Consider the following 20,902-nt stretch of genomic DNA (forward strand, 5'->3'; position numbering starts at 1 on the left):
AAGGTAATCACGAGGAATATGTATTCTTATTCATGGGAGATATATAAATAGTGGAGAGGTGGAGGCAGGGCTGGAATTACTTATATGGAGGCATCACAAAAGATGTTACTATCAATGAATTATCACTTGATTGGTTGAATCTCATGGGAACTCTTAATCCTATATATTTAACGAAGAACTCTTAAATGGTAGGAGTGGTTTTTTAATTAAGTGGGGGAAAAAAAGAATGGTGCTACAAAATAAGTCCAGTTGTCGAGAGACAACTTTTGCCACAATTTTGTTGAAAGTCAAAAAAAAAAAAAAAAAAAAAAAAAAAAAAAAAAAAAAAAAAAAGAAGAAGAAGATAGGTCCATGTAATAACAATTGTCCACCACTCATGGTAAATCACTTTTAACTAATTGTGGAAAAAATTGTGACAAATTTTGTTGTCCATTTATTGATATAAATGTTGCCCCAAATAATACTCATAATTTCCCAGGCCCCAACCTTAAGTGCTATCAATGAAATTGTAACAATCCAAAGAAGATTAGCATGGCCCATCCTCAAGGATGATACGCATAAAACATATGATCATTGATTAGCATTTGTTATTTGGTGGAATGAAATTTTAAATTAGAGAAGTGCAATATCTATAATATTTTCTTTATTTGCTGATGAAGTAGTGGTGTGCGGCGTGTGCCTAATTTACTTAGGTTACTTATGATATTAAAAACAAAAAACAAAATCACATCAATCTAAAGTAGAATTCTAAAAAACATAAAAGTTAATCAACTTAAAATAGAGATGCAAAATAAAAAAAATAAAAAAATAAAAAAATCTGCCAATAAATGAAAAAATAATTGAGAGAGGAGAGAGAGAGAGAGTTGGAAATAGGTGGATGATATGGCTGCTGATGTGGCTCAATAGGAGCTTTACAACAATAAATATTGTATTTTAACTTTCAGATATATATAAAATATAGATTCTTTATTATAGGCCGTGGTTGTTGATGTTTTTATACTCTCTTTGGTTTGGCAGGAACAAAGTAGCTTAGTTATATATGAAAGTTGGTTGGTTTCTCCCATAACTAGGGTAGAACATAGCAAAAATGGTAGAACAAAGCAAAGGTGTTCTTCCAGTTCCGTTGAAATCTTGAATGAAGAGTTTATTTGGAGGGAAAGAATTCATCCTCACCTATTCATCAGGTCATGTGAGTATGTCTTAACCATATCTTTTCTTTTTTTATTTTTTATTTTTATTTATTAAAGGAAAGTATTCAGTACCTTTTTTTTCAACTAAAAAAAAAACCTTAACAATGCAAAAGGTTTAAAACCTGTGCTGTGTATCCAAGAGATAAGTCATTTTGGATATGCACTACTGTAAGTTTCTTTAAAAAACATTCTCCTCTCTCTCCGTGTGTGTATGTTAAAAATATTTAGTATTTGTTGATGGCCATTTCGGAAGCCCAAGTGGAAGGGAGAAGCCTAGTAACATGGACAGAAATGAGTTGGCAAATGGATAGAAAACCCATTAAGCCCAAGTAGCAGAAATAATGGATCATAGGCCCATGAGATAAACAAATGAGACTTGAAGAGGTAAATGGGCTTAAAGGAGTCCGAAAAGAGAGGAAAAACAAACCATGGGCAGTATATGATGTGGAAAAGTGAGAATGGGCCGCGGCAGACCCAAAGTAATGAAAGCAAAGAAAGTAAGGGGTTGATGGCAAGCCCATAAACCCCAAGGATGAGAAATAATATAATTGGGCCGGGGAAGCCCAAAGAATTCAGTAAAAGCCCATGGTATTGCGAAGTTAGGAAAAGGGCCGAGGAAGCCCAAGGAAAGAAAACGGGCCCGGGACGCCCAAGGGAAAACAAATGGGACACAAGAGCCCGCTAGTGATGTAACACAAGAACCGATGGCCTTGCTGGGCCATTGGGGGAAGAATAAACGGCAGGCCCAAAGAGGCCCAGCTAGATTGAAACAAAATAATTTCGCAACAGGAATGATAGAGTGATATGGTAGGAGATAGTAGCAAAAAAGAAGGGTGGGCTAAAGGAAAAGCAAAGCCCACCATCAATCAAGGCCCGACCCCGAATAGGGCAAGCCATAAAGGAAAGGGAAACCAGAAAATGGTCAAGAACGGACGGCAAACTGTGCAGACCAACCACGACAGACGCATGAGTAGCAAGCAGATTTTGGACATATATGGAAGAGAGGCACGCGCAAGGCCCAGACTTCATCAGCCTGTACCCAACTAATACAGGACATGGTGAGGTCATGAGTCAGAGGTAAGAGGGCATGGTTTGGCGGTGGGGAGAAGGAAAAACCTATTTTGAGGTTCCTGCTAGGGCTCTTTTGGGGGAAGTATCCTGATGAGATGACATACCACCCATATGGGTATAGTTGAGCTAGAACCACTAGGTGCATGCCATGAGGGATAGGGAGAGAGAAAGCACCCATATCATAGCAGGAAAGGATGCTACAGCAGACAAACAAACAAAATAGCTTTCTTTTGTCTGGTGATAACGAGTGGCACATAGTCAGACCAGTGGTGGTCGGCAGGTACATCCAGACTAGACAAAGGTGGTTAAGGGCTAAAATAGTAAAATCCGGTCACGGCAAGCACTATAAAGAGGCCCTTGCCGTGTACAGGAACAACAACAACAGTAAGCACCACGGTATTGAAAACTTGAAAACCAGGAAATAGAAGCAAGGATTAAGAAAGAAAAAAGATAAAAAAAAGGGAATATTAGAAAAGAAGGAAAGAAAAAGATAGAGGGTTAGAACGACAGGCATGCACCAATAAGTTGATTCTCTCTCTTCCTCTTGAAATCTTGCTCTCTGCCTAAAACGAAAGGTGTTCTTATGTGCCAACCATTCAGATCCATTTCCCTCAAAGTGATTAATTTTTATGATAGGATCTCCCTAAGAGATTATTCACTTTGAGAAGAGGTGTTCTTCCCTTTCTGGTTTTGGTCATGCGGATCAGACTTGATCTAATTTATTTATTCTCTCAATCAACTCACATACTACCCACTTGTTCCTCTTTACTTTTCTTATAAAATAATTGTTGTTAAAACTGTGATTATCTTTTTCTTAAGTAAGGTTTATCTGTTCACCTTAATAAAGATATCAAAGTCTTTGATTTTATTGTTATTATCATATCTGCTTGCCGTAACCCATTTGAAATAGTTCCGCCCGCCGTAAGCGTGTTCTTGGCAGACGAGGCATAGTTTGTGCACAACCCGGACCAAGTTGAGTTGCAGTTGGACCAGTCTCAACTTCCTTACTTAGAACACTCGGATCCAATACCGTAGGAGGCAGTCCAGCCTACTTTAACCACAAAAAGGCCCACTACAGTATTCTAAAAAAAAAAAAAAAAAAAAATTAGTGGGTTAATTCCACGTTGGAAAATGAGTGTGAGTTAAAGAGGTTTAAAGTCTGTGTTGTGTATCCAAGAGTTAGGCATTTTTGAATATACACCACTGTAAGTTTCTTTAAAAAACTTTCTCTCTCCTTCCCGTATGTGTGTGTTAAAAATACTTAGTATTCTAAAAAAAAAAAAAAATTAATTACTGGGTTAATCTCACATTGGAAAATGAGTGTGAGTTAAAGAGGTTTAAAGTCTGTGCTGTGTATCCAAGAGTTAGACCCTTTTGGATATACACCACTGTAAGTTTCTTTAAAAAACCTTCTCCCCTCCCCTCGTGTGTGTGTGTTAAAAATACTTAGTATTTAAAAAAAAAAAATCTATGACATGTTTTTTTTTTCTTTCTTCTTAAAAAAAAAATCTATAACACTTTTGATATATTTCCTTCTATATCATTTGGTAATTTATATGGTTACTCCTCTGAAATTTTGTTTTCAGGGATGATATTATTATCTAGTAATTTATTTATTTATTTAATTGAAATAAAGATAGATTATAGTTTTAGATATGTTTTCAAGTATTTTATTGTTGTTACTTAAGTTTTATAACTTATAATAAACTTAAATTATATTGAAAGATATTGAAAATACATCCAAAAAATATATTATTAATTAATTAATTTTCATACACCAGAAGTGTCGTATTCTCGTTTTTAAAGAAATGAAGTACCTTCATACTTGTTAAAAACCAGAACGGACAAAGAACCGAAAAAGAGATTGATTATTGGTTTTATGGTCCGACTGGGATCGGATCGATGGTCAAACTGATGATGTCATAATTAATATAATTTAAATATTTAAATAATTTTTATATGAATTTTGAATTTTAATAACTTATTTTAAGAAAATATAAAATATAGAAATTTTTTTTCTTTTTTTGCATACTACTTTTTTTTTTTTTTTTTTTTCTAGTTAGTAATTATTGACCAAAAAAAAAAAAGGAATAATCTACTATTAAAGTTTCAAAATTTTATTTTTATAAATAATAGTCAACTTTAACTATTTATCAATTCAAAAAAAAAAAAAAAAAAAAATTTAAGCCCCTTCCCCACAAAAAGTCAAGTGACTAGACAACTCACTGATTTGTTAATTATTATGACCATTCTACTATCCCATTCCCAGCCACACACGTATACTCTCCTTTAATGTTTTTGTTTTTGTTTGTTTGTTTGTTTTTTTTTTTTGTTTTTTTGTTTTTTGTTTTTTGTTTTTTTTTTTAATTTCACCTCATAAATCTAGCACCCCACAAGCCCACATGGTTTACTATCAGGAACTTTTATTTTTTCGTTCTCATTGTTTTGTCCTCCATTACCTCCAACTCTCTCTCTCTTTGTGGAAGTTGATCTCGATCAGCTCCTCTCATTTCCTGTCTCACCAAAGAGCTGTGGAGTGTGGATACATCATACCAGTCCAAGAGGCTGATTTCAACACCAAGCAATGAGCATTCAGTAATTTTCTCACTCTCTCAAGCCTAGCAGATCTGAGAAAAAAGAAAATTTTTTTAGCAAAAAATCTGTCCTTACCCACTTAGACCAGTAGATCTGAGAAAAAAAGAAGATCTTTCTGCAAAATAAAGCTCCATTTCAGATCTCTTTCATCAATTTTGCAAAACCGGTTCAACCATCCAGTTTTCGGTCTTCGGTTTTTCCTATTTTTCCAGTTGAACCGACGGTTACCGGTTAAATCCGGTTTTTCTTACATTTTCGATTTTAAGCATAATCGGACCGGATTACTGTCCGGTTCCTAGTCAAACTGGTCGAACCGGCCGGTTTGGTCCGGTTTTTAAAACTATGCTTGTATCCGTGCTTGTGTTGGCATCTCAACATTCTTAATTCTCACTTTATTCCTCATTAGTCCATTTTTACGTTTTCATTTTGTTAGTAGGACATTGTAAAACTTCATATATTTGTATTTTTTTTTGTGATATCAATATATATATATATATATATTCAAATTTTCTTGTTGTTTTTGATTTTGTATAATTTAAGTTTTTTAATAATTATCCTAGAAAAAATTCCTAGAGCTGCCCCTACTTGGCCTTAATTGGTTTTGTAAAAGGTTATATTACAAGTGTCTGGTTAATGGATGCCCTTAGAGCAGTGGCAACGCCATGTACAGCTTAGGGTGTTCCTAGGAGCACCCTAACCTGAAAAAAAAAAATTTTATATATAATAAAAAAAAATTTATATTTGCTTTGTATTAGGAACACCCTTAATCACAAAATTAGGAACACCCTCAAATTAAAAAAAAAAAAAATTATTTGTTCTACTTTCAAGCCAAAAAAAAAAAAAAGCCCAAAAAATTTGAACTAAATCTAAAAAAAAAAAAAAAATTGTAACAGAGGCAAGCCCAAGTGCCCAACAGATTATAGACAAACCCATAGGCCACAGATTCTCACAAGAAAAAAAAAAAAAAATGACAAACCCACAGATTCTCACTATAGGCTTTTTTAAAAAAAAAATGAAATCACTAAGCTAACCCTAACCTAAAGACAGACAGAGGTCACAGAGCATTGAGAACTGCTGCTTGTTGAGGCTCATCCAAGCCAAGTAGCCAACGCCGCTCGTCGTCGCTCATCGGATCGGAGGACGGAGATCGCCAGTGCCAGATCGGCAGATCGCTCACCCGTCGGCTCGTCTGCTCGTGCCCAGTCCAGTTCAGGCTTCCCGCCTCCCTGCTCGCTGCTCGACTGCTGCCGCTGCTCCGGTGCTCCCGCCGACCCTCCCTCAAGGTATTTCATTTTTTTTTTCTAAGCTAACTTCTCTCAGTCTCTCTCTTTTTCTCTCTGACTCTCTCTCAATGTCTCACTCTCTCTCTGACTCTCTCTATCTGAATTGAAAAGTCTGAAATGAAAATTATGAAATGACTCACTCTCTCTCGCTCTCTTTATTCTTAAATAAGACCAACTCAGTAACTATCTCTCTCTTTTGATTGGCCGAACTTTAGTCTTTAGCTTTATTAAATTTTGTCTGTTTTTGACTTTTTGAAATTTGAATTTGGCTTTATCATTTGTTGGTGTTGGTGTTGGTGTTGGTGTGTGTGTGTGTAGTGTGTAGTGTGTTGGTGTTGGTGAAATATTAATTATCTTTTATTGTAATGTGTTATTTGTGAAATTTTCTGATTGGCAGGGGCGCATGCTTGTGTGTTGAGTGGGGTGGGGGTGGATGGGCACATGGGATGGGGCCGGGCTGCACAAGTGCACATTACACAGTTTTAATGATTTAATTATATTGCTACACATGGCTATGGGATGTGTAAATAATGTGCACATCAGTGGCTCTTTTAGTGTAATGTGCACATGGGGCTAAACAATATAACAAATTAAAGCAATATAGTTTATTGTTGTGCTAAACAACAATTAATAATTTTATAATTAATGAAACAATAATATAACAAATTATAGTTTATAAAAGAAAAATAAATTAATGAAACAACTAAACAACAATAATTAATAATTTTATTAATATTTCAAATGAACTTATAGTTTATTGTACAGTTACCTTTGTTCATTTCATTTCTTTTCACTTTTTTTCCTTTTGAGGTTTTTCAGTGTACAGAATGCAAATTTGTTTTGATTTTAAGAACATTTTTTTTTTTTTAAGCACAAACTTCATGCCAGCTAAATCTTGAATTTTGGCCGGTATTTACCGAAACGTCCCGAAACACCTGGAATAGACCGAAATGACCCGAAATTTTTTCAAAGTGGAATAGGAACACCTTGGACAAAATTCCTGGAGTCGCCACTGCCTTAGATCATTTGTTAATAGACCATTTTAAAAACGTTTTGATAGTACTTTTATGAGAAATATAAAAAGATATAAAAAAAAAAACTTTTTTACTAAGAATCTGTTAACTTTTCTTATATAAAAGTAGACAATTTGTTAATTAATAGTTTAATCATCTCATAGGAAATTTTCACAAGAGAAAAATACTTTGTTGTAGATAACTAATCATAATATATAATTTTGCGAATATTTTAAAAAATAAATTATATATCTAATCTCATTACAAAAGAATCACATACTCTTGCCCATTTTGTGGACCCGTGATTAGTTAATAATAAATTATATATATGTGGACCTTTAGCAAACTATGTTGGATCAGCGGACCTGGTGGCCTTTATAATCTATAACACCATCCACGATGTCTAATAGAGTTGGGGTAGAGATGACCATTTTTTTTTTTTTTTTTTGACAAATTCACTATTAAATTATATTTTCTTATTATACCCTTTATATTTGTAAAATTTCAAGAAAATCAACGGTTTTTAAAAAATATCATTAATAAAATGTTTAAAATTTTAAATTTTATAGTAATAAATTATGAATAAAAAATAGATTTATGTACGAATAATAATTAACATCATATTTGAATGAAATTTGACATGTGTTTTAAGAATATAAATAACATGTAATCCAATGGTTTGATTTTCAAAATATATAGTTATATTAATTTTTCACTGAGAGTTAGAAGGATTTCTTTCTAATTTAAATTCAAGAAAAACTTTGCCTTGATAAAAAAAAAGCAACTAAGCAAGATATTTCATACATCAACATCATGTTACTTCTACATTTTTTTCACATTTTTTTTTTCTTTTCTATTTTCCTTCTAGTAGTGTGGTTGGATTGGCTTCTTATTCATGCCACTTTGAGATTTAAAATTTTCAATTTCAAATTTATTTGTGATCGATTTAAATTTAGTTTTGTTTTTATTTTTTAATTTTAAATTAAAAACACGTGGAAGCACAGTGACATAAAAAATAATATTTTTAAATCATTGTTAACCATGTTAGCCTTTTCCATTCACCAATTAGTGCAAGAATTATTTTGACACAATACTAAAAAGTTTCGAACTAAATTGACATGTGAAACGTTAGGGATTGTTTTGACACATTGGAAAAACGTTAAGAACCAAAATGGTACTTAAATATTTTTCTAAATTCACCTCATAGCCTCACTTTAACTGAAAAAATCCATAAAAAAATGTCCTTTTGAACAAGGGGTGAAAATTTAAACCTACTCCGCATAGTAGATGGGCTATGAATGGGGTTAAATCCTCCCCTCAAAGCAGGTTTGGGGCACCTACCTTGTTTATGTTCAAAATTTAAAATATATATTTTAAGATATTTGTTTTTATAGCTTTTTATATGGTATGTATGTTTTTAACCTTCAAACTTTAAATGGAGCCTTAACTTCAAACTTAAAAATTGGTGATGTCTTTTGGAGTTGTATTATTGATTTTATATTTTTATGTTTAGACTTATTTATAATTTATAATCTTTTTTGATAGAAATTTATAATTTATGATTGTTATATTGTTATGTTTGAACCTTTTTTTTTTATACAATTTTTAATACTTTTATTATTATATTGTTATTCTTTTAGAAGGTTTTGTAATATTATAAATTAATTTTTTATAATATGTTTATGAGTTTTAATTTAACATATATAATATATAATATATTTTAAATCAAATTTTAATAAAATTATAAATTAAAAGTTGAGTGGGGCAGGATGGATACCTGTGGGTGTTAGCTAGAAAAGGAATGAGGAAAAAAAAAAAAAAATCTTTGAAAGATGGCAGGGGTTGGCGGTGAATGGAATTAGGATAGGCTTAGTTTGGAAAAAGGATTGTTTATTTTTCCAGTTCTATCAAATACATATCGCTTTTATATAGTATGTGATGAAGCATAAGCTCGTCAGTAAGAGTGGGCAGATGGAATCCCTTGTGGTGTGTGAGGGTATGCTCGATGAGGGTCACCGGTGTGGTGCCTGCCACAACGTCTCCGATGCGAAAGTTAGAATAATGATTAAACAAGATGAAGAATCAGAATGTGCTCTCAAAGTGTCAGTGTATATATGTACCTTCTGTTGACTGTATGAGAGTTTTATACCTGCGGCCTTAGGGGCTAGCCGTTGTGGTTGTTAATGCTTTCTCAAGTAACGCCTCTGGTCCAATAATGGGACTTTTAAGAGGTTCCCAACGGTCTGCTTGGTTGATTTCGTAACTGTCTAGGTCATTGATTGACTGCATTGAATGACTCCCCTGCCTTCGTCAGTGATGATTGCTTTCCTCGTTGTTTCGGATGACTTCGTCAAGGATGCTTCCTTCGTCATCAACGTTATCTTCGTTTGTGGGATGTAATCTCGTCATTCCCATTAGTTGCCCCCCCAGGTTCTGGGGTCGTCTGTGACGTGTCATGACGATCACGGAAGATGAAAAGTTTTCTTGTGACTCTTGGGGTTCTGTTCTGCATTTAATGCTTAGTGGCGGCGCTACACGTGACGTGGCCACGTGGCGCGTGTTGATCCGTGGAATTAATGGCATGACCCTTGGGTTTCCCGCTGGTTTTTTAATCGTTTTTTGGCCTAAGTTTAAAACTTCTCCTCTTTTAATTTTCTTTTACTTTTTAGAGAGCAAAACAGAAAAAATACCCCAGTGATACTCTGAGCGTTTTTTTTCTTGAGACTTCCTTCTTCTTCAAATCATCTGTGCTGTGCTTTTGGTGTTCCGCCATTGGAGGTACGTTTCTCCTTACTGGTCTTTCCTTTATTTTTCCTTTTTTTCTTCACTGCAGTGTAGTTTCTGATTCTCTGTTTCCTTTTCTTTCTCTTCTTTTGTTGGTATTTGATTTTCTGGGGATTTAGCTTGTATCGTTTTTCTCTGCCCTTCGATTTCTATATTTCCATGGTTGATAGTTTGGAGGTTAGGATAGCTTGCCCATCGATCTCATTTCTTTTTGCGCATTTAGGAGGGTCTTTGGGTACTTACCCGTTTTTAGAAAATTTTGTGTTTGAGGGCAATTGTCTGAGTGTGGTTTTGGGTGACTTGTTGCTTTGCTCCGTCAATCGCTTAATTGGTTCGAGGGCTTAGCAAGGAGAGAGTCGATGTCTGAGGTTAGGTCTAGTGATCTCGAGACTGGGTTGTCGTCTAATGGCGACCCAGCGGAAGGGGATACCACCGTCTCTGGTTCTCGGGAGGTTAGGGCTTTTTACGCCCTTAGGGAGGTGTGTGGTTTGGACGCCGAAACTGTAAATAGGTTCAAGGATAGGTTCCAATTTCCGGCTAGGGTTCGTGTCCGTCTACCTAGGGACAAAGATAGGGCTTGCCACTTTTTTCCAGGTGAAGTATGCTTTTACGAGTCAACCTTCTCCTGTGGGCTTAGACTCCCCGTCCACCCGTTCCTGATGGAACTTTTGGCTCACTTTGGTATTGCTCCCGGGCAGCTCATGCCTAACTCGTGGAGGATTGTGATCAACTGTATGCAAATATGGTTGGCCTCCAATGGGAATATGATTGGGATGGGTGAGCTCACCTATCTATACCGTTTGAAAGAGTCCAAGGAGTGGGGGTATTATGAGTTAGTCCCTTGGGAGAGAAAGACAAGGATTGTCAAGGGCTTACCCTCGTCCTTCAGGTATTGGAAGTCGCGCTTTTTCTTTGTGTTTGGGGATGACTTCGAGACTCAATCCAGCAGTGATTGGGGTGATATCTCGAGGTTGCTCTGTCAGTGGGGAACCCCGACCTTAGGTGCGTCAGTATTTCTCCCCGTCGTTTTAATTTTGCCACCCTTGAGGCTTTAGTATTGCTAACTCCTTTGTTTCTTGTTTGGTACAGTTAAGAGACAGCCTAAGCTTAAGAGCCGGCATAAGGAACGCATCGAAACTGCGATCGGGTACGCTGAGACGATTGAGAATTGGGACGACCTGGTTGACCCCCGGACCCTTGCTTTCTACAACCTCGGTCCTGACCCGTCTCCTTACGTTCTTCGTCACGTCGGTATTGAGGGCAAAAAAAGTAAGTATTATCTTCGTCAGTGCTGATTCTTCTTATGTACACTTAGGAATTCCTGATAAATGTTTTCTTCTTGCAGAGATGACGACAAAATTTAACAAAGACATGTACGCGAAAATGAGATCCAAAAAGGATGAACTGTCCAACCTGGGGAAGAAAACTGTGCGTGTGACCGGGAAGGGCCCCGCTCCCACTCCCCTTAGAACCGTTCATCCCATAGCTCCTGAGACGACGAGAACGGCCTCTCCAACCACGTCAATAGAGGAGACCCCTACTCCCGGCTCCAAAAGGCCGCGTGTGACTGGCAAAGAGAAGGAGAAGGAGAAGGCTGATACTCGTTCGTCCACAATATGGGATGACGAAAGGTTGGCCGTGGACAGGGCTCACGAGGTTGTCACTCCAGCGGATTTGAGGGCTCTTTCCGACATGTCTTTGAACGAGGTCGCCTCTCGTCATGTTCACAAGCTCGTCCAGGTACGGTGTTCTCCTTCCACACTTTTTTTTTTTTTTTTGACGACTCTATAATTTCCTCCAGGTGTTGGGAGAGAGCCTTTATATTACCACCGAATACCTCACTCAAGAGGCCAAGGTGGCATCTCTAACAACCCAGATGGAGGCTTTGGAGAAAGAGAACTCTGACCTGAAGAAGAACTTGATTGCCTCTATGGACGAGACAACTTCATTGAAGGAGAAGGTCAAGGTGCTGGATGACAACCTCAGGGTTGAGCGCAAGTTGACTTAAGAGAAGGATGAGCAGCTTCTTTCAGCCAAAGAGAAACTCGTAACCATTGCTGCCAGATCCGTGGAGGCTTTCCAGACCACTGACGAGTACAATACTGTACTCTTCAGTTGGTATTTTAAAGGTTTCGAGCTTCTCAGGAGGTATTTGGTCAAGCATCCTTTTGGGGTCAACATGGAGAGTTTGGATCTAGAGGAGGTGGACAAGGAGATGGCTCTGGACGAAGCTGCTCAGTCTTCTGCCCCAGATGGTGATGCTCCTGAGCCTACTACTGACGCACCTGCCGGTGAAGATGCTGCTGCTGATGCCTGACTTTGACACTTAGAAAATTTTTTCTTTTGTTTTATTTTCGGTGGATGCCCATCCTGTTTTGGGCCTTTTTTCTTTTTTGTAAATCTAATTCCAGAACAATCAATTATTTTGAAAACAATGTTAGTTGCCCAGTGGTTATGGGTTTAAATGAAGCATACTTACTTTTTTCAGCTGCTGTTTTGGTTGATTTATACTCGTCCATATTTTTGTACCTTGCGATCTGTTTATTCGTCAACAATTTGTTAACTGATTGTTTTGACGGTCTTGAACACATTCTGAGTGTTGTTTTGATTTGAAGTATGGTTCTTCCCTTTTCCCCTTTCTCTTTGTGTGAACCCGTCAAACGGGCTCTTGTCACTTGCACTTGCTAGGGGGTTGTACTTGTAGTGACTTATGTCCGTCAAAGCGGAATCTTGTCACTTAGTCGTTTTATCGCTTTTCTAGCTTTTGTATCTGCTACAATGGTCGTCAGTAACTTACATCTGTCAAAACGGAATCTTGTTACTTTAGTTTTTTATACCTGTGGGGTTATCGTCAGTAACTTACATCCGTCAAGGCGAAATCTTGTTACTTTAGTTTTTTATACCCGTGGGGTTATCGTCAGTAACTTACATCCGTCAAGGCGGAATCTTGTTACTTAATGATTTACACCTGTTACGGTGGTCGTCAGTAACTTACATCCGTCCAGGCGGAATCTTGTTACTTAGTTATTCATACCCTTTAGGGTGGTCGTCAGTAACTTACATCCGTCAAGGCGGAATCTTGTTACTTAGTGATTCATGGGCCTTATAATTGACTAGAACTGCCTGCACAAAGACATCAGAGGAATAACTCTTTCATTAATTTCAAGAATAAATGCATTTGTCTATTACATTTACTCGTGGTACTTCTTTAAATGCTCAATGTTCCATGGTCGAGGGAGGCTTTGTCCGTCCATGGTTTCCAGGTGGTAACTTCCTTGTCTTGAGTAGTGAATGACGCAGTAAGGCCCTTGCCATGTAGGACCCAATTTTCCTTGAGTAGGGTCTTTAGTTGCTGTAGTGGTCTTGTGTAGGACGAGGTCTCCTATGTCCAGTCGCCTGAGTTTAACCCTCTTGTTGTAGTACTCGGCCATCTTTTTCTGATACTTTGTCATCTTGCTGGATGCGTTATCTCTTACTTCGTCTAGACAGTCCAGGTTGAGTCGTAGTTCATCGTCATTGAGTCCTTCGCTGAAAGTTCCTTGTCTGATGCTTGTTACCCCAACTTCTACTAGGATTACTGCTTCTGTGCCATAGGTAAGCCTGAAGGGTGTCTCTCCTGTCGGGGTTCTGGCTGTGGTTCTGTAAGCCCATAGGACACTAGGTAGTTCTTCTGGCCAAGCACCTTTCGCCTCGTCCAGCCTAGTTTTTTATAATCTTGAGCAGCGTCCTATTCGTCACTTTCGTCTATCCGTTTGCCTGGGGATGCCCCGGGGATGAGAACTAATTCTTGATTCCAAGGTTTGAACAGAATTCTCTGAAGCCTTGGCTGTCGAACTGCCTCCCATTATCAGATATAATCGTCAAGGGAATCCCGAACCTGCAGATTATGTTCTTCCACACAAAGCTCCGAATTCGAGCCTCAGTAATTGTTGCAAGAGCCTCTGCTTCAACCCACTTAGTGAAATAATCAATAGCAACAAGCAGAAACTTTACCTGGCCTTTACCTTGGGGTAACGGGCCGACGATGTCCATTCCCCATTGTGTGAACGGCCATGGAGAAGCTATAGTCGTCAATCTCTCTGCTGGAAGCCGTTGCACGTTCCCGTATCGCTGGCACTTGTCGCACCTCTTGACGATCTCAGCTGTGTCTACCTGCATGGTTGGCCAAAAGTATCATGTTCGAATTACCTTGTTTACCAAGGATCTGGGGCCAGCGTGGTCGCCGCAAATTCCTCCACGGATTTCTTCTAGGATGTATTTGGCTTCTTCTTTGTCGACACACTTCAAGTAAGGCATAGAGAAGCCTCTCTTGTATAAGGCGTCTGTGGGATGTAATCTCGTCATTCCCATCAGTATGTATTTAAGAAAACAATATTTTTAAAAATCATTTATATCTGTCACTATAATAATAGTAGGTGCACAAAATTTGGAGTTAATTTGTCAAAAGGCGAAAGAGATTAATGACAGATTTTTAGGAAAAATTTATTGTTTATTGAAGTTAATTCTAATTCTAATAATTAATGTATTTATATTGTTGTTGGTTTCTCTTGTAAGAATTTTTTTTAAATATTCATAAACTTTATATTATTCACGTTTAATGTACTAACTAATGAATTATGTGTCACTATTTTATTAGTCTCTAACTGGAATTGATTTTGTTTGAGAACTAAATCACGTCCTTAACAAAGCTTGACAAACAAAAAGATATAGATGAAAATATTTTGCACTTTTAATATTCATTACTCATGATATGAATCAATTCTTCTGTACTTCTAACCTTCTATTTGGAAAAGAAAAATTCTACACCACCCCAAAAAAGCACCGATCCGTCCTAAATGTGACAATTCTAACATGCCTTGTTCACTGCTCTGAACTTGACTTGTAGAATAAAAATAATAATACTATTTACCCAACTAACCATAAACATAAATGTACACATAAACATAGACATAAACATGCTATATATTTTCAAATACACATTCAACTAACACATGTTTGGTTCCTATGGGCTCCTTGGATTGGGGGGAGTCGAATAGTGTTGGTGATTTCATTGAATAGTCACTGACAATAAGAAACTGAATACGCTGTAATTACCAACGATGGTGAAACTTTGCATGCTTGCTTCCTATGGTCTTCTATAGGCTCAAAGAGACTAGGGAGAGTAAGAAAGCTCAATACTAATAAAGGAAAATATTGTTATCATGTTCTTATAAATCAAAATCGAAAATTTTCCAATACTTACCTCTTAGTTTCAATAAGAAACCTTAGTTGAAACCTTGGTTAGTTGAAGTGAATGAACCAAGCTTCTATTGGCTTTGAAAATCTGGTTGATTTGGCCACCATTTCCAACTATGTGGCAGGACCATTTCCTAACAATGAATTATTGGAATCTACTACTATGTGCAAATTATGTTGACAGAAGAAAACAATTTTTAGACAGTATAATGAATTAGAAAGAGATTATTTGAGAGATGAATATTATAAGACAGTGATAGATCTAAAAAGACAAGTTAATTTCTTTGATTGGCTTGATTATTATACTAGAAAGACAGGTTTTATAGAAAAGACTACATCATAGACTAAAGTAGAAAATCAAGAGAAGGGGTAACAAACTTTTCCATCTTTTGAGCCAATAATTATTGGCCAAGGAGGAATGCAAGTTTTGGCTACTCCTATTAAAAATACTAGTTTAAGTGATGAACATAAAAACATGGATAATATAATTCAACAGAATAATTTCACTAACATTTATTTAAAAACAATAGGTGAATAATTATAGAATTTGGAAAATAGAATCACTCCTTCTACAACTCTATAGAAAGAAAACGAATCAAAAACCCCTTTATTTATTCCACATGAAATCCCTCCACAACTTAGAGCTCCTCTGAAGAAACCCACTACAAATAATCTGCTTAATGAAATAGCACCCAAAAAAAAAAGATGCTTTATAAATAGAATCATCAAAAGATAAAAGAAAGGATAAAGAACTTATTGTTTTAGAGAAACTGAGCTGACAAAATATGATAGATCATCTGAAGATGAAGAAATAAATTTGATAGATTTAATAAATGTTGATTACACCTTGGATCCACAATGTTTGAAATTACTAGTACCTAACTCTTAAATATAAACAAATCTTTTTTTTTTTTTTTTAGGCAGAATTGTTTTTTTCATTTATACAAATGGGAGGGCAATTTTAGGGCTCAGTAGCACCGGTTCTATGTCAAACATTCCTTGAGGTAACATTTAAGCAACATTTTTCGGTGTGGAAATAGTAAGAGTATTGAGCTTCTACAACACCATGTACTCATACCGAGGTAACATGGAATAAATTATACAAGGAAGAAAAACATAATGTTAGGTTCTAAATATTTAGTATTAAATGTTTAGGTTCTAATTTTATTGTATGTTGGCAAGTCGAGAACAAAAACATGTCTAGTATAAGATCTTAGAGTCTTAGAAGTGTTTTAGACATTGCTCAAGTTGATACAAGTCAAGATTTAAGAACATACAAGTTGCAGAAAGAAGAATTCAAAAACTATCAAGCTCAATCAATCGAGAGAGACCCTTCAACTGATTGAACCGATTGAAGGATTAGGGTTTGAGTCCAACACTATAAGGTATATATGGAAAACCCTAATACATGTTTTTCAAGTCTTGAGAGTTACTCCTGTGAGATTTGTGAGGTTCTGTAACCTTTTAATTCTACAAGCACCTATCAGAGATCAAATCCATATTTCTAGTATCGGTCGAGTAAAGTTGCTACTAATCCTTCAGCTATCAACCATATTGAAAATCAAAGCATGAATAGGAGGTTCGTGTGAGAACAAGATCCAAATCAAGGAAGTCTGTGGAGTCAGATCCCAGTTTGGTAATTGTGTTAGATTTACTATGAATTGATATTTTGAATTGTAAATCTCAACTTGATATAGTGGATTGTTCTTCCCAGGTTTTACCTTGAAATGAGTTGTTTATTGGTTTTCTTGGGTCATCATATCATTGTGTTATTTACTTTTTCACTATGCATGATATGGTTTATTATTGTTTAACCTAGATTTGCATAATTGACCTAAGTAACTACTTGGCTAATATATCAGGTTAAACAAACTGTGTTTTCTAGGGGTCTAAATACTAACACATAATACTTAAGGGATTAAATATTATGGACCTTTATATGTTTATATTGTACTTACAATGTAAATTTACATTGTAGATACACAAAAAGTGGCAAGTGGGTTTTTTTTTTCCAAAATAACACTAGTTTTCAAACAATTTCATTAGTTAGCATGTTTTCAAAACTATTTAAGAAACTAACATCTCGAGTGTAATAAACTTGATTTTGGTATGCTAAATTGAGTACAAAGAACTCAATTTCAACAAATTCGAGTCCATTACACTCGTTTTCTGTCATATTGAAATCGAGTACTACAGACTTGATTTCTTTTAAATTTCCAGCTCACTCACTCCATCATAGTAGCAACTACACTTCTTCCCCCTCTTCACTTACTCCATCATAGAGCCTATCTCTCTACGTCTTTCACTCACTCCATCATAGCAGCAACTATAGTCTCTCACTCATGAAGATAGAAACTAAGAAGAATAAACCTAAACCACGAAGAACAAACCCAAACCACGAAGACAGAAACTAAGAAGAATAAACCTAAACCATGAAGAACAAACCCAAACCACGAAGACAGAAACAAAAAAACTAGAGAGATCAAACCCAGGCGATGACGGTAAAGGCTCAAGGACGCGGTGGCGTTTGAACCCAGGCAGCAAAAGCTCCAGGCGGCAGTGGCGAAGGCTTCAAGCAAAGGTTTTCCTCTAATTCCTTCATTTTCTTCTCTGGGTCTTTGGGTTTGTTGATGTTTCGATTAAGAGACGTAGAGAGATAGGCTTTGTGATGGAGTGAGTGAAGAGGGAAGAAGTGAGGGCTGAGTGAGAAAGACAAAGAGATAGAGGGCTGGGAATTTAAAAGAAATTGAGTCCGTAGGACTTAATTTCAATATGATAGAAAATGAGTCTAATGGACTCGAGTTTCATGTCACTGTGGTGTTGAAATCGAGTTTAGTGTACTCGATTTAGCGTACCAAAATCGAATTTATTATACTCGAGATGTTAGTTTCCTAAATAATTTTGAAAACGTGCTAACTAACAAAATTTTTTGAAAACTAGTGTTATTTTGAAAAAAAATCCGCAAATGTTCTACATGCTAAAAGTGGTAAATATTGTACATTTTTTTTTTTTTTTTGCAAATATTACAACATTTTCCACTTTTTGTATCTTTACAATGTAAATTTATATTGTACTGCACAATGTAAAATAAGAATTTCTCAAATATTGTTAAAGATATGTGGCCTAAGAAGCCCAAACCATTGGAGGTTCATATGCTTGTAGAACAAACAAACTAATTGTGAGTTAGTCTAGGGCTAACTTTGTCACGCCCTAAACCCAAAAGGGTCCAAAGCATGAGAAATACATCCCAAAGGTACCTGTAGATTTTTCTTTTTTGACAATTCAATCTAAATAATTCATACCAAGTACCAACATCGACGATTTTCATATTAATTTCATTAAAGATACTCCCAAAGTAAGTCATAGCTCCATGCAATGATTACAAGGACCATTGGCTACAAAAGAATGGAGGTCTGAATAAATATAATTACATATCATCAGCTTGTCCCATCAGTGGGAATAAAAGTCATCACCACTATTAGATACAAAAGAATAAGTCAAGCCTACTCTAGGATGTACATCATCTAAATATCACCATTTCAAAAGTTCAGGCTCCATTGGTAGTTAGTCTAACTATTACTATCCACAAAAAACTTGTGTCAAAATGATCATTGCCTACTCTAAAAAAGTTTTCAAAAAAAAAGAAAAAGGGATGAGATAGAGCCTGGTAAGTAGCATTATTAATGGGGGCGGGAGAAATGCAAGTTTCATGATAATGAACAGTTTACAAATCATGTTTTAATTTGGGAAATTTCTAATTGAATACTACAAGATCATTTTCAATAATAATATAACATGAATGATTAAATAATGAAACACAAATTTTCTCAAAATAAATACTATGAAAATATATACTACATTTTGTGCGCACTAACAATATAATTCCAAAGCCATAAAATCTAACATAAGGCAATTTATCACAAAGATAACACACTGCCACCTAGATTGGACAGGGGATCCACTCATTTACAATTGGCATGATATTGTCCTCTCTGGTATGTAGTCTCTTGGCCCCATGGGCAATAGCTTCACCCATATCCTCAAGATTTTGTCTCTCCCCAGTGGGCAGTAGGGAGAACGCGTCAAATAAGAAATTTTTTGCATGTGGTCTTTTGGCCCCATGGGTAGTAGTCTCACCCACACACAATTAAGGAACCTCTTCTCCCTCATGGGCAGCAAGGAAGAATGCTTCGTCCAAAGTGAAAAGGCATTGACCTAGATCTGATTTCGTTGTCACTAAACTATGGAAACCAAATCGGGTGATCACTAGGAAATCACACATGACATAGATTTAAAACAACATAAAGCTCATAGGTTACATTTACTTTCAAATACATAGTTTATATCAAGGTAGGTTCATAAAAACCTTAAATAATCTAAACTTCCACAAAGTTTGTAAGGTTTTCAAATTCATTTTTTGTCAACATGATTTTCTTTCGATTTCCCAAACAATACAAGACAAGATATGCACCTTTAAATTTTCCAATATACCATTAAATCCATGAATTCCTTATCAAAGATTAAATCAAAGATGCTCATATTTTCTATGTCAATAATTCATGCATTTCCCCATATGCAATATTAAACATGATGTGCTTTTCATATATAATTATATATAATAGGGTCACAACACAACACTTTTTAAGAAAACATAATCCCACAAATATTATTCTAAAATGTGTTTGACTAAAAAACAACGTTTATGTAACATAGTTATTTTCCAAAAATTCCATTAAAAAGCTACTTACTTTGTAACCCACAAAAGCCTAATTCTCCAAGCTCCAAAGGAGATCAGCTAGAACCTAAAAAATATCAAGCAAACTTAATACAATAAGTATAAAGCTTGAAATTATATCTATCTACAAATTAGGAATTGCCAAATAAGCAATTAATTAGGCAAGCCTAGTATTTAGCCTCACCAATAACGTACATCACTTCCAAAGTTTCTTAACAATATAAAATACATGGCATAGACTCCAATTTATAATCATAATTCATTTAAGGTATTATCTCTAGCTAACATCAAAATCTCAACACTTAATAAGTAGTTCCCACAAGATTTACATAATATCATCAAGAGACCCATGACACCAAAATCATAATATTCTCCAAGGCAAACAATTTGAATCTTTAACTAGCTCCAAATAATCAATAAAACTATATTCACTATCTATTTCACATTAAAAAGCCAAAACCCCCCAATCTACACCACTTAGATAGCCACCATTGTAAAAACTATAAACCCACTCATCAAATAAATCCACTAAGACAAAACCCATACATATAAACACATGAATATCACTTCCAATTCCAAAGCTCATAAATCACATGGGTATCATTATCAAAACTTAGATAAAGAAAGCTTCTAGCAAAAGCATATAAATCCACCACAAAGATTAGAAATTTTTATCTCAAATAAAAGATGTGAAGATGTAAAGGTTCCTAAGAAGTTTTTCTGGTGATCTTGCCGAAAAAATGATGGTGGTGTGGAGTGGTACCAGTGGGACAGTGAGAGAGAGGAGTGTGTGTGTGTGTGTGTGTGTGTGTTTAAGTGAAAAGAAAAGAAAGAAAACAAAATAAGAAGAAGAGGGATGGCCGGCCAAGAGGAAAAGAGATATTGTGAGATGAGTGGTGGGGAATGGTGTGGTAGGTGGGGCACGTGTGTCTCAAAAAAAAAAAATTTTTGACCATTATATATATATATATATATATATATTTTTTTTTTGAAGTT

At 35.8% G+C, this 20,902-nt stretch overlaps 1 non-coding gene across 1 annotated transcript; it reads left to right on the forward strand.

The window, feature by feature from the left end:
* Window positions 1–478: 478 nt before the first annotated feature.
* On the forward strand, window positions 479–586 carry LOC115983092. The gene has a single exon (XR_004089892.1). It is a non-coding gene; the product is annotated as a U6 spliceosomal RNA (small nuclear RNA).
* The last annotated feature ends 20,316 nt before the right edge of the window (window positions 587–20,902 follow it).

This window comes from Quercus lobata, chromosome 3 (assembly GCF_001633185.2).
Source record: "Quercus lobata isolate SW786 chromosome 3, ValleyOak3.0 Primary Assembly, whole genome shotgun sequence".
Classification (NCBI taxonomy): domain Eukaryota; kingdom Viridiplantae; phylum Streptophyta; class Magnoliopsida; order Fagales; family Fagaceae; genus Quercus; species Quercus lobata.